Below are 12,500 nucleotides of genomic sequence, written 5' to 3'. Positions count from 1 at the left end.
GTTGTCGGAGAATGTAACAGAACGAGGCGGGTATATATATATATATATATATATATATATATATATATATATATATATATATATATATATATATATATATATATATATAGTTGATTTATTTTTCTTAGCCCCAAGTCAATCCAACATTCCGTTCTCTGGAAAATCACATTTTTAAAACTTTTGCCAGAAAACTCGTCGTTCAAATATGGATCGATTAAAATTACCCTCTTCTTGTCAAAACTTGTCAAACCCGAGACTTCAAGGAAGTTCGAGGACGTCCCAGTTTTGAGACTTTTTTTTTTGACAAGATGAGGATCATTTTAATCATTTAATATTTGATAGACGAGTTTTCGGGCTGAAATTTGAAAAGTGTTTTGTTTTGTTTTTCAGAGCACGACAGAACAATGATAGCTTAGCTGTGTTTGATATATTATTATAATGATATATTCAGATCTGCCGACTTGGATATTTTAAAAACTGTAATTCTTAGGAGGTAAAAATTGTAGTTGCTTTAACCCTCTCCTAACCACCTACAGCAAAATCGTCACATTTAATTTGTTACGACACAATATACATTTATTCTTATTCATATTTATTTTGTACATCACAAAGATTGAAGAATGATCTTTGTTTAATTATTAAGAACATAAAATTGTTTTGTAAAGAGATTGTTTGAGTTTTAAAAAAATAATTTTTTCTGCTGCGTAAGCCTGCGATTTTGGGAAAAATACTGAAAAGAATCGGTAAGGAGAGAGTTAATTGATTTTTTTCTTAAATCAACAATTTGCCTTCACAAGGATTAAATGACATTTCACAATTCTTAATATTATGTAGTCCGGCATCAACTTTCATTTTCAATTAGTTTTAATGCCTTAGAGATGCTCGTGAAGGTCTGAAATTGGAGCCAAAATTTCGTAATTCTACGAATTTTTGGTGATAGTAGGCAAGTCTGATAAATTATGTGGTAGAATGTATTTAGCAATAAACGTATGTCTTATCGTGCGGATATGTGGTCTTGTGGTATGACACTCGCTTTCTGATCGGAAGGTCCTGGGTAAGAGCCTCGCTCGGCGCATAGTTGAGTCCTTGGAGAAGGCTCTTTACTCACATTCTCTCACCGTACTCAGGTGTAAAATGAGTACCTGGCCGTTAACAGCGTTGTCTCTGTCCGAAAAAAAAATGTAATATCGCCTAAGAGGCGCCATCTCCCGTCATACATGTTAAATGTTGCTGTTGGCCAGGGACCCCTTGGAAAGCGCTTTGAGCACGTTCAGTGGATATTGCCCTATATAAAAGCTTTTTTTTTATCGTTGTGATACCGAGCAATTTTTGGTCTCCTTTATCACTATAAAAACCGATATAAATTCCTGCTCCATTAATCTTGTGGCTTTGAATGACTGCTTTAAAAAAAATTCTTCTAGGAACTGCGTTCTGTGGTCTGGTTGTATGACACTCTGCTAGTAAACTCTCGGTCAAAAGTTCGAGCCTGATGTGGGCCGCACAAAAACTGAGTCATTGATATAGGCCTTTTTCTTACATTTTCACATTGTATATTATATTGAATTCCTGACCGATATCAACGTTTCCTATGTTGAAAATAAAATATTGAAACACGGCCTTACCAGCTAATGTTCATGTCTCATTTCACATAATATTCAGTTTTTGCTTTTAGCTTGATATTCTTTGCAAAGCGCTTTGAGCACATTTGGTGGATATATAAAGCTCACGCTTTCATTTTGGCATCAAGGCATTATTTTAAAACCAATAGGAGCGATCTATATTCATGTTATCGTCCAACCAGGTCATCAATCACATGATTTGTTGCTGTCCAACAATTGGATATTTTTTAACAAATGTAAACAAGCTGTTTTGTTTACAAAAGTTATAAACAGACTCATGTGTCAAGCTGAACAAAATAACCAATCGTGATGTTAGATATTTAAAAAACTGTGAACACTTTTCACTATGAGGGGTCACTTTGGACACATTTTGCAATGTGACCAATGCCCTCGGGCACATGGAAATTTAATATAGATCATGCCCATTGTCATAATTCCTGTTGTGACCAAGCACATCATAACTCATAACTGCTATAATTGTGGTTTATTCTAGTTCTACCAGTCTGGTTCCAAGTCTTTACTGTGCCTGGTCGGTAAACAGACCCAGGTCTCTGTTGACTCTGGCTTCTCCAGCACCGGTCCCGTTACTCACACAATTCACGGGCAAACCGCTCACCAACAAAAACACCTGCGTTGTTCCCGTACAAATCATTTGTGTACATTGCTTCTCGACCCAATGTAAAATCATTATCTTTATTCGCTGGTTTGCTATGTAATCTTCAAAAGATCACTGGTCGATCGAAGGACGGTGAAAAGAGAGAGATATCCAAAAAAAAAAAGAAAAAAGAAAAAAAAAAAAGAAGAAAAATGCGTGACATCATAAAAGAGAGCTGGAATACTCAATATGATAAACATAAATCATTATCGTGAATGAAAGAGTTATCGCATATTTATTGTAACACATTATCGGGCTGGCCATTGATTTTCTCGATAAAAGATTAGAAACAAGAAGCTAAGGAAATAATGTATTATAATATAGAATCAGTCATACTTAATCTTTTTTCTGAAGCCCATAAAAGTTATTTTTCATTACCACTATCCTACTCTCACCATCATCACCACAACTGCCGCTTCTACTATTACCACTACCACCACCACCACCACCACTACTACTACTACTACTACTACTACTACTACTACTACTACTACTACTACTACTACTACTACTACTACTACTACTACTACTACCGCTACTTCTACACTAATAAGCAATGAATACAAACTATTAATTTGGAAGAAAAAAATTTAATAAAATTGCAACGCCATTTCATTAACTTTAAAATGTCAGTGTCGTATATTCTGACAATATTACCCACAGGAGAAGAGGTATATACCGATCAATACAATGTCTGTAAATAATATTATAACGGTTCAACATTTATAAGGCCTGAAACATATCACAAACTGGTTCCTATAACATCTAATTAATCTCAAGCGGGAAATTAGAGTTTGCATAACGTCTGGGACTTTTTGTTTACATTTAGGTTCTAGAATTTTCCATGGACTATCGAATGGCTTGTGTGTGTGACTGGTGTGTGGTGGAAGGTGTTCTGTGGTGCCTGGATCATTAGCATTGGCATTGTTATTCCCGTAACTCACTGTTATTTGGTTTTAAATCTTTGGGGCTCGATAGATATTTGGAATATTTATCCTTCTCTCTATCTCTCTCTCTCTCTCTCTCTCTCTCTCTCTCTCTCTCCCTCTCCCTCTCTCTCTCCCCCCCCCTCTCTCTCTCTCTCTCTCTCTTTCCCCTCTCTCTTCTCCTTGGAATATGTAAACATATAAATTGATTCATCTGTGTACATACCTACCTTCGTACTACTATCAACTTTAATCTGTCAGTCTATCTATCTATCTATCTATCTATCTATCTATCTATCTATCTATCTATCTATATCCATCTATCTATCTCTCTATCTATCTAGATATCTATGTATCTATCCTTCCATCCATCTATCTGTCTAATAAATAAAATTGAGCTTTTATATAGAGCAATATCCATAAGACGTGCTCAAAGGGCTTTACAAAGGGTTCCTGACCAGCAGCAACATGTAACATGTAGAATGAGATATAACACTGTGAGGCGATACTACAATTTTTTTCCGACAGAGACAACGCTGGTACTAATTTTACACCTAAATACTGTGAGAGAATGTGAGTAAAAAGCCTTTTCCAAGGATTCAACTATGCATTTTATAAATATATAAACAAACAACATAAATTTAAAACATTTTATATTTTTACAATAATTTAAATAAATTTTCAGATTTGAAATACCACTCCGACATAATACCGTTTTGAGACGGTGGATCACAAATGCTGCAATACTTATGGTTAAATCAATTTGAAACAAAATAAATGAAAAGAAAGAATTCGAACAACAAATACAGATTTAAGGTCGATTTTCTAGTTTCAGAGACAAAAGATCGGGGTATCGGAATACAATTTGAACAAATGGAGAAAGCTCTAAATTCAGAGTTAAAAACAACTGTCAATGTGACAAGAGTCTCCGTGGCCACTACAGTCTTAATTATCTCCCCCTTCAACCACTCAAACACCCCATGGAGACAACTCTTCTCGACTGTCCCATCTCCCGTCGGAGTTATTTCCTCTTGCCTTCCGAGGGGGTAATCACTTTGATGTTCCAAAATTGTCCGGCCTTCTCAAAAAGTAGCGGATCCTTCCTTTTCTATCATAACATCGTAAATGGTGCCAACAACTTTTAGAATGTTATGGCTTCCTGTCACTCCCAATTCTGTCTTCTTGAGTCCTCGAAGACAATGAAAAAGGGCAGAGGTTACGGAACTTGTATCTAGCAAGCTGTGATCGGGAGACAACGGAAAGGGAGGAATAAAGGAAACAGTCTGAGTGAAATGGATACTGTTGAGAGGAGACAGTCTTCAGTATTTAGAAGGCTGGTAGGAGGGGGGTCAGAAAGGAGTTGTGTAGAAGGCAATTGAGTGAAAATGGTAGACCGGGGGTAGGAGGAGTAAGGGGTTAGAGAGGAAGGAGGATTGGAAAGAGGATGAGAGAGAGACTGGATGGAGGAGTCGCCATTTGCCCCTGGGGGTTGTCTATTTTTCGATTGCGTTGAAATGAGATTTCGGACGGAAATAATTTCCTTGCTCGTTTCAACGTTTTTAACGATACTATTATTGATGTCACTTTACAATGACACAAAGAAAATACAGTGATTTTATTGACTTCCTATCAATAAATAGCATTTGAAAACGGGTCTAAATCAAAGACGTACTTCTCCTTACATTGCATCATTAAAAAAATAAGAGATGATAAAGAGGTACGAGTATAAGTCATATTTTAGAAAGCAAGTTGGTATTAGAGACAATCAAGAGATTTTTAGAGCCCAATCGCCAAAATATAGCGGTAAGTGGCATAATCCCGAATCCACTTTAACTTAGAGTAACGGAATACGTAACAATGGCTTGGAGTTAGTAATGGATCTTTGATACTTCGAAAGCTATATAAAATCATTCTCATCAATATATACGCACACACAAAACAGCCATTCAAATGTTTCAAACGTCTCAAACGTCTTGAAATTACTTATGGCGTGTCTGGTGCAGCGCTTGATTGGTTTAGGTCATATTTGTTTAATCGTAAACAGATTATTACGGTGGATGAATATAGATCGGAGGAAATCTTTCTTGATTGTGGGGTTCCCCAGGGTTCAGTACTTGGACCCGTTCTTTTTGTTTTGTACGTTGGCCCTCTGTCTAAAATCATCAGAAGTTTTGGTCTGTCTTACCATCAATACGCTGATGATACGCAATTGTACTGCGTTTCCAATATGAGAAATTTACAAGAAGTATCAGCCAATAGTAAAAATTGTATCCAAAGTGTTAAGAAATGGATGAATGAGAACAGACTGAAACTGAATGATGATAAGACGGAGGTGCTGTATGTGGGGAACAGGAAGTGGAAAAGTGAAACAGATTTGAAGTTGGGGGATGCCTCTATTCAAATTGTTGACAAAGTGAAAAACCTTGGCACATTCTTAGACTCTGGACTGTCGATGGAGCATCAGGTTAATAATTTGGTTAGATCTCTCTTTTTCCAACTAAAAAAGATTGCTTCCATTAGACGGTTCATATCTGAGGATGTGACCAAGCACCTGGTTGTGTCCCTCGTACTATCGAAATTGGATTATTGTAATGCTCTGTTGTTTGGCGTTTCGCAATACAATCTGAAACGTCTTCAGATTGTCCAAAACAGCGCTGCCAGACTAGTATTTATGAAGCGTAGGTGCGACTCTGCCGGACCTCTACTTCATGACCTGCATTGGCTGCCTGTTGAGAAAAGAATTAAATTCAAAGCTTGTGTTTTAGTGTATCGTTGTCTTGAAGGTACTGCCCCTTCCTACCTTTCAGAACTAATTGAAAGATATTCAAAACCCCGCCCCTTACGTTCGGCCAGTGATTCCACAAAACTAGTTGTCCCTCGAATTCGGAAAAATGCTGGAATGAGATCCTTTTCTCATTTCGGACCCTCTATCTGGAACGCCTTACCGCAGAGCATTCGTGAAAAAGAATCTTTGTCTATTTTTAAACGTTCGCTTAAAACATATTTGTTTCGATTTTAGTAGATGGTATGAGAAGCAAGATAGGTTTGGTTTGTGTTGTGTGTTGTGTTGTGTGTGTGTATGTGTGTGTGTGTGTGTGCTTGTGTGTATGAATGAGTATGTTTCAGCCAAAGTAATTTGTAATTTAAGCGCTTAGAGTCTGGTGTCTCGGAGTTATAGCGCTATATAAGTTTTCAGCATTATTATTATTATTATTAATGTTTCTTCTAGTATACACTACGACAAATTGCAAGTTACAACTACACCCGAGTTTATAACCTAACACCAACTCACAAACCAAAACCATCAAGGGAACATTGGAGAACGCTCAGAGAGCCCAAAAGAGCCCAAACCTCTAATAAATTTAGTTTGTGGTGTGGTGGAAGGCGGAGGCAAGGTGTGGACTCACTTTTCCCCAAGCCATCTTCCTCACACCTCAGATTGGGGCAATCACGTTCCGTCCCATCCCGCTCACAAGTCGGAGCTCTATTTTACAATGTTCTCAAAGCTCCTGGTGCCAACTCGCGGGTGTCATTTCAGGGGAAGTAAATCTAATTTAGCTAATCGCTGCCGATCCGACCCCCAAAGAGAAAGCAGATGGCCAAGCCAATAATAAAGGAACCCAGTGAAAACTTCCGGAGGTATAATCGTGTTGTCCTTACCCTGTCACCGGATTCATCTCTCATTTGTGCATTCTCTCTCTCTCTCTCTCCCTCTCTCTCTCTCTCTCTCTCTCTCTCTCTCTCTCTCTCTCTCTCTCACAAACACATACGCACACAAACACATACACATACACACATTTGCTCACACCTTTTCTTTATCTCTCACACACACACACAAACACACATACAATCTCTCTCTCTCTCTCTCTCTCTCTCTCTCTCTCTCTCTCTCTGTGTGTGTGTTTGTGTGTGTGAGTGTAAAAAAAATAGATTTATAATTTTTAGATTTGCTGGTGATACTGTGGCTTGTTGACAAAAAATAACATTGGCTGTACTGAACAATTTTGGCCACCAACCCTATTTGTCAAAGGATAGATAAATGGACACATGAATAGGTATATAGGTAGATAGAGCCATATATATATATATATATATATATATATATATAGAGAGAGAGAGAGAGAGAGAGAGAGAGCGAGAGAGCGAGAGAGAGAGGGGGGAATATTGTGTGTGTGTGTTGTGTGTGTGTGTGTGAGAGAGAGAGAGAAGGTTTGAGCATATGTAAGTGTATGTGTATGTTTGTGTGTGTGTGTGTGAGTGAGAGAGAGAGGAAGAAAGAAAGAAAGAGAAAGAGAGAGAGAGAGAGAGAGAGAGAGAGAGAGAGAGAGAGGACCAGTGAACATCATGTCCGGGTGGCCTCTAAGTGGTGATAATCCAATAAAGACATTACTACAGGCTGCCCTCCCCCGAGTTGTTTTCGTTGGACATCATGATCGGATTTAATATCCCTTGGACAAAGGGAAATCCATTTACAAAATGTTTCTCCGATCAGAGACTGATTGAAAGGAATCAAAGCCTTTAAATATTAGGCAACGTAAACGACCAAAGATTTAAGAATCTTATGTGAATTATTTCAATGCAGTCTATATACAAAGGGTACATTAAAACAAGAGCAATTAATTTATATCGCAGAGACCCATAAAGTTCTGATGTTAAAGAATATAATACAGCTTTTTTTTTTTAGGTAAACGATAATTAATGATACGTTTAGCGACAATGATGATGAAATTAGCAATAAAGATAATAATAATAATAATAATAATATATAATAATAATAATAATAATAATAATAATAATAATAAATAATAATAATAATAATAATAATAATAACAATAATAATGATGATGATGATGATGATGATGATGATGATGATGATGATGATGATGATGATGATACTACTACTACTACTACTACTACTACTACTACTATAATAATAATAATAATAATAATAATAATAATAGTAATGATAAAATAATAATAATAGTAATAATGATGATGACGATGATGATAATAATAATAATAATAATAATAATAATAATAATAATAATAATAATAGTAATAATAATAATAATAATAATAATAATAATAATAATAATAAATAATAATAACAATAATTGTAAAATTAATATCATTATGATGATTATTATTATATTGTTAAGATTATTATTATTATTATTATTATTATTATTATTATTATTATTATTATTATTATTATTATTATTATTATTATTGTTATTATCATTGTCATTATTGTTATTGTTATTATTATTATTATTATTATTATTATTATTATTATTATCATTATTATTATTATTATTATTATTATTATTATTATTATTATTATTATTATTATTATTATTATTATTATTATTATTATTACTGTTACCATTATTATTGTCATATTATTGGGTTTTTTATTGCATTATGGGAATGTTCTCTTTATCGTAATCATAAGTGAAAAGAACACATTATGCTCATTATAACAAGACAAAACTAACGAGATCACGAATTTCCCTATAATACTGTGTAAAATATTGCACACTCTTTAGAGAGAGGAATAATCTTTTCTTTTTTTTTTTTAGAAAATAATAATAATAAATAATAATAATTGTATTAAGTCTTGAAATATATTTGCTAAAGCATTGAAAACTTTAATAATATTTTTAGAACTTAGTAAGACAGCTAGGTCTCGCAATGATTTATTTGTACTGTAAATATATGAGCCCATTTATAAAACCAATTTCCACACATTTATTGTTCAATTTGCTTCCTGTTTTTCACCCAGCTGATCATTTGGAATCATTTCATTTAATTCAAGTTGCCCGTTAGGCGTTCTACCATTATGAGCACTTCGACAAAAATTGCACTGTTTATAATTGAAATACTCATTCATAGATAAGATAATGAAAAGTATCATACTTAGGTCATACCTCTTAGTGCCCGACAAGAGATTTGTAATCATTTTCACCTACTCGGTCGGTAACCAGGCTGAGCATAGCTTGGCTCTGTTACATGACGAGACACTGATATACCGACGCCCATGTAATTAAAAAAGCGATGTTTCTTATTGTTATTTACGACTAATCTATCAATAATAATATCGATAATAATGATAAATCAATCTTACCTGATTGAGCAAGCAGGGGATGTATACAGCTGATTGACAGTATGATTGGTCATTTCTATTTAATCGATATAGTTATATTTTTCGATTTAATCAAATTCGAATGTTCACGTAGACTATATTGTTCCAATTAATAAATAAAAGTAGATGATATATTAAATAAAACGTTTTAAAACAGAAAACGCACAAATTTAATTGGAAATCACCCTGGTTCTATAAATATAGTCTGGACGAGATAAACAGAAATTGCTATCTATAATACAGCTTCGAACATCATGGAATTGCACGATTCTTTTAGAAACATGTTGAATGTTTTGATGAATTTTTGAAAACTAAACTTTTCCATATTCTTAAATGAAAGGGCACAATTTTCATGAAATCACCCTGGTTCTATAACGTAGTCTGGTCGAGATAAATAGCAATCGCTATATAAAGCTTTGTACATCATGGAATTACACGATTGTTTTAGAAGCATGTTGAATGTTTTGATGAATTTTCGAAAACTAAACTTGTCCATGTTCTTAAATGTTAATCTTGAGCATGTCTGGAGGAAAGAAGGCAAGCAAGTATGCGAGTCGTCAGTCTTTATAGAGTTGGTAGTCTTATCACATGAATATTTTAGCAGAATTTCATAAATAATAGAGCGATAGCCTAGCTTTCCCGGGCCACTAAAATAATCGACTCGAAGCAAGAGTTGAGGTAGAGAATGGAAGTGCTCAGTTTGAAAGAAAAGAGCCTGCATACCTTTGAGATTTCATCCATTTTCTATGGCGTAGCTTTCGTTGTTGTTGTTGTAAATGCTGATAAAGATGATGATGATGATGATGATAATGAAGATGATGATGATTATTATACTGATGATTATGATGATGATGATGATGATGATGACGACGACGATGATGATGATGATGATGATGATGATGATGATGATGATAATGATTACTAGGGTAGTTATGTAATATTGGATTAAAATGTAATGAGTTTATTTTAATAATTGAAAGTGGATGGATTATTTGTTGAGATCAAGATGATGATGATGAAGTTGTTGAAAGGAGAGAACGATGATGAGAATTATGATGATAATGATGATGAGGATGTTGATGATGATGATGTTGTTGTTGATGATGATGATGATGACGATGACGACGACGACGATGATGATGATGATGATGATGATGATGATGATGATGACGATGATGATGATGATGATGATGCTGATGCTGATGATGATGATGATGATGGCGATGATAATGAATTCACAAAACGCAACTATCTATTACATTTTGTATGCAATGATAATATTACCCACAATACGATATACAAAATATGAAGCTGAGAGTGAAATATAAACAGAATTGCCAATAATTACATTTAATGAGCTGTGGAGGATTTTTTAAAACGTATTATAGCTTGCATTTTCATTTCGCGTGATAGTTTCTATTTTGATTAATAAGAGTGGATAGTGTGGGGGCAATATTTTTTTTTACAAAATATAGATAGATTGAAAATTGCAATAGATATATTCGAAGAATAAGTTGGTTTTTCTGTTGTTTTTTTTATTTTTTATTTTTATTTTTTTTTTTTTTTTTAATTATTTTCTGTTTTGTTTTGTTGTCTGTTGTTTTTTGTTTGTTTGTTTGTTGTTTTTTGGGGGTTTTTTTTTTGGGGGGGGGGGGGGGGGTTCCTGCTATTTTTTCTTTTATTTCATTTTATTGTTTGGGTTTTTTTTTTTTTTTTTTGGTTTTCTTGGTTTTTTGTTTTTAGCCAAAATGAAAGGACAAATAATAATGTATCTCATCAGTGTGGAGAAGAAGGCCATATCATTTCTCGTCCACGTGATAAAAATGAAGTCACGCGAACATTCAGAGATACTCTCAAAATAAGACAAGAGAAAGAAGAAAAAAAAAGAGGAGGAGAAGGTGAGTGCATAAAGATATTTCGAGTATTGAACCCTCTTATCCTTATTTTCATTTTGCCGAGAAAAACGAAATAATAAATAAACCATCATTAGCGAGAGAAACAGATTAGAGAGCTGAAGACAACACAGATTTGGCTCCCAGTAAGACACCGATGGCCTGAGAGTGTTCTCCGGTTTCCCATTGGATTTGGACTTGAGGACGAACCAGTCATAAAACAGGATATAGATCGGGTTACAGCTAGCTAAATCCATCACTTCAATTCCTCGCCCATTCATGGTTTGTGCTGCGACGCACAATGTTAGCAGAGGGCAATAATGACGGAAAATACAATATCATTGTGTTTATCTTAATCTTTTATTCTTTCTAATTGGGATTAGTATTGTTTTATCACTCCTAATGGCTTAACTTTTATCATTGAAAGAAAAGGTAGCGAGAATATAATATGATTTAGAACTAATGAATTTTTAGATTCTTTATTAACGATTGGGTTCAAACTTTTAATCTGCACGCTAGGTAGAAATATTACTCTACCATCCAAGCACTCACTCAACCATATTCGTCGTCGTCGTCGTCATCATCATCATCATCATCATCATCATCATCATCATCATCATCATCATCATCATCATCATCATCATCACCATCATCATCTAGGAAAACCATCACACTTATTGATCAAAAAGCTTCATTACTCCGAATGTGATCATAAATTCAAACGAATCAGGACGAAACAAAAAGCAACCTATTTCTTAAAATCGACTTGAAGACCAAAACAGAAAGAATCAAAACGAAATAATACAAAATAAAAACTCGGACCATATTTTTAACACCCTATCCAGACCTCAAACGACCAACAAGACCCTCCCAAATCCCTCCTACTTCATTGACTATCCCGACAACTACCTCATTACATCCTCTCCTATATTACTCACTCACTCACTCTCTCATTCCCACTTGCCTCTCTGTAACTCCTTCTCTTCAACTTGCATTGCCAATATTAATGCTATTGCTGTTTTGCCCTGCCTCTCAGCATTACTGTCGTCTCTAGGGAGTTGTCCGCTGGGAGAGGCAGCACGGTGGCGACAGCCATTAGCAGATATTGGGTGGGTGCTAATGGCTAGTGAGGATTAAGCACTCCGGTGTACTCACTCTGAGCGGACTCGTAGCAGTCATAATCTGACATAGTGATATGTAGTACAAACAACATGCCTCATTTGGAATCTGTGTCATACGTCAGGCACTGACAGTCTATAGTCA

The 12,500-nt window shown here is 34.9% G+C and overlaps 1 protein-coding gene across 2 annotated transcripts in view; it reads right to left on the bottom strand.

Moving 5' to 3' along the window:
* Positions 1-12,500, bottom strand: part of LOC144971079 (brain-specific homeobox/POU domain protein 3-like) — a 49,467-nt gene that overhangs the window by 21,448 nt on the left and 15,519 nt on the right. The window contains exon 1 of one of the 2 annotated variants that reach the window (XM_078911429.1): positions 9,328-9,884. The exons of the other annotated variant lie outside the window; for it this stretch is intronic. The gene's annotated coding sequence lies outside the window, so the exon portion shown is untranslated. Of the gene's footprint in view, positions 1-9,327; positions 9,885-12,500 lie in introns of those variants that run through there. 2 annotated transcript variants of the gene reach the window in all.

The sequence above is a fragment of the Berghia stephanieae genome, chromosome 4 (genome assembly GCF_034508935.2).
Source record: "Berghia stephanieae isolate SIO BIC M18660-M18661 chromosome 4, UCSD_Bste_1.3, whole genome shotgun sequence".
Classification (NCBI taxonomy): domain Eukaryota; kingdom Metazoa; phylum Mollusca; class Gastropoda; order Nudibranchia; family Aeolidiidae; genus Berghia; species Berghia stephanieae.
The sequence above is the reverse complement of the archived record's forward strand: the minus strand, read 5'-3'. Positions and strand labels throughout refer to the sequence as shown.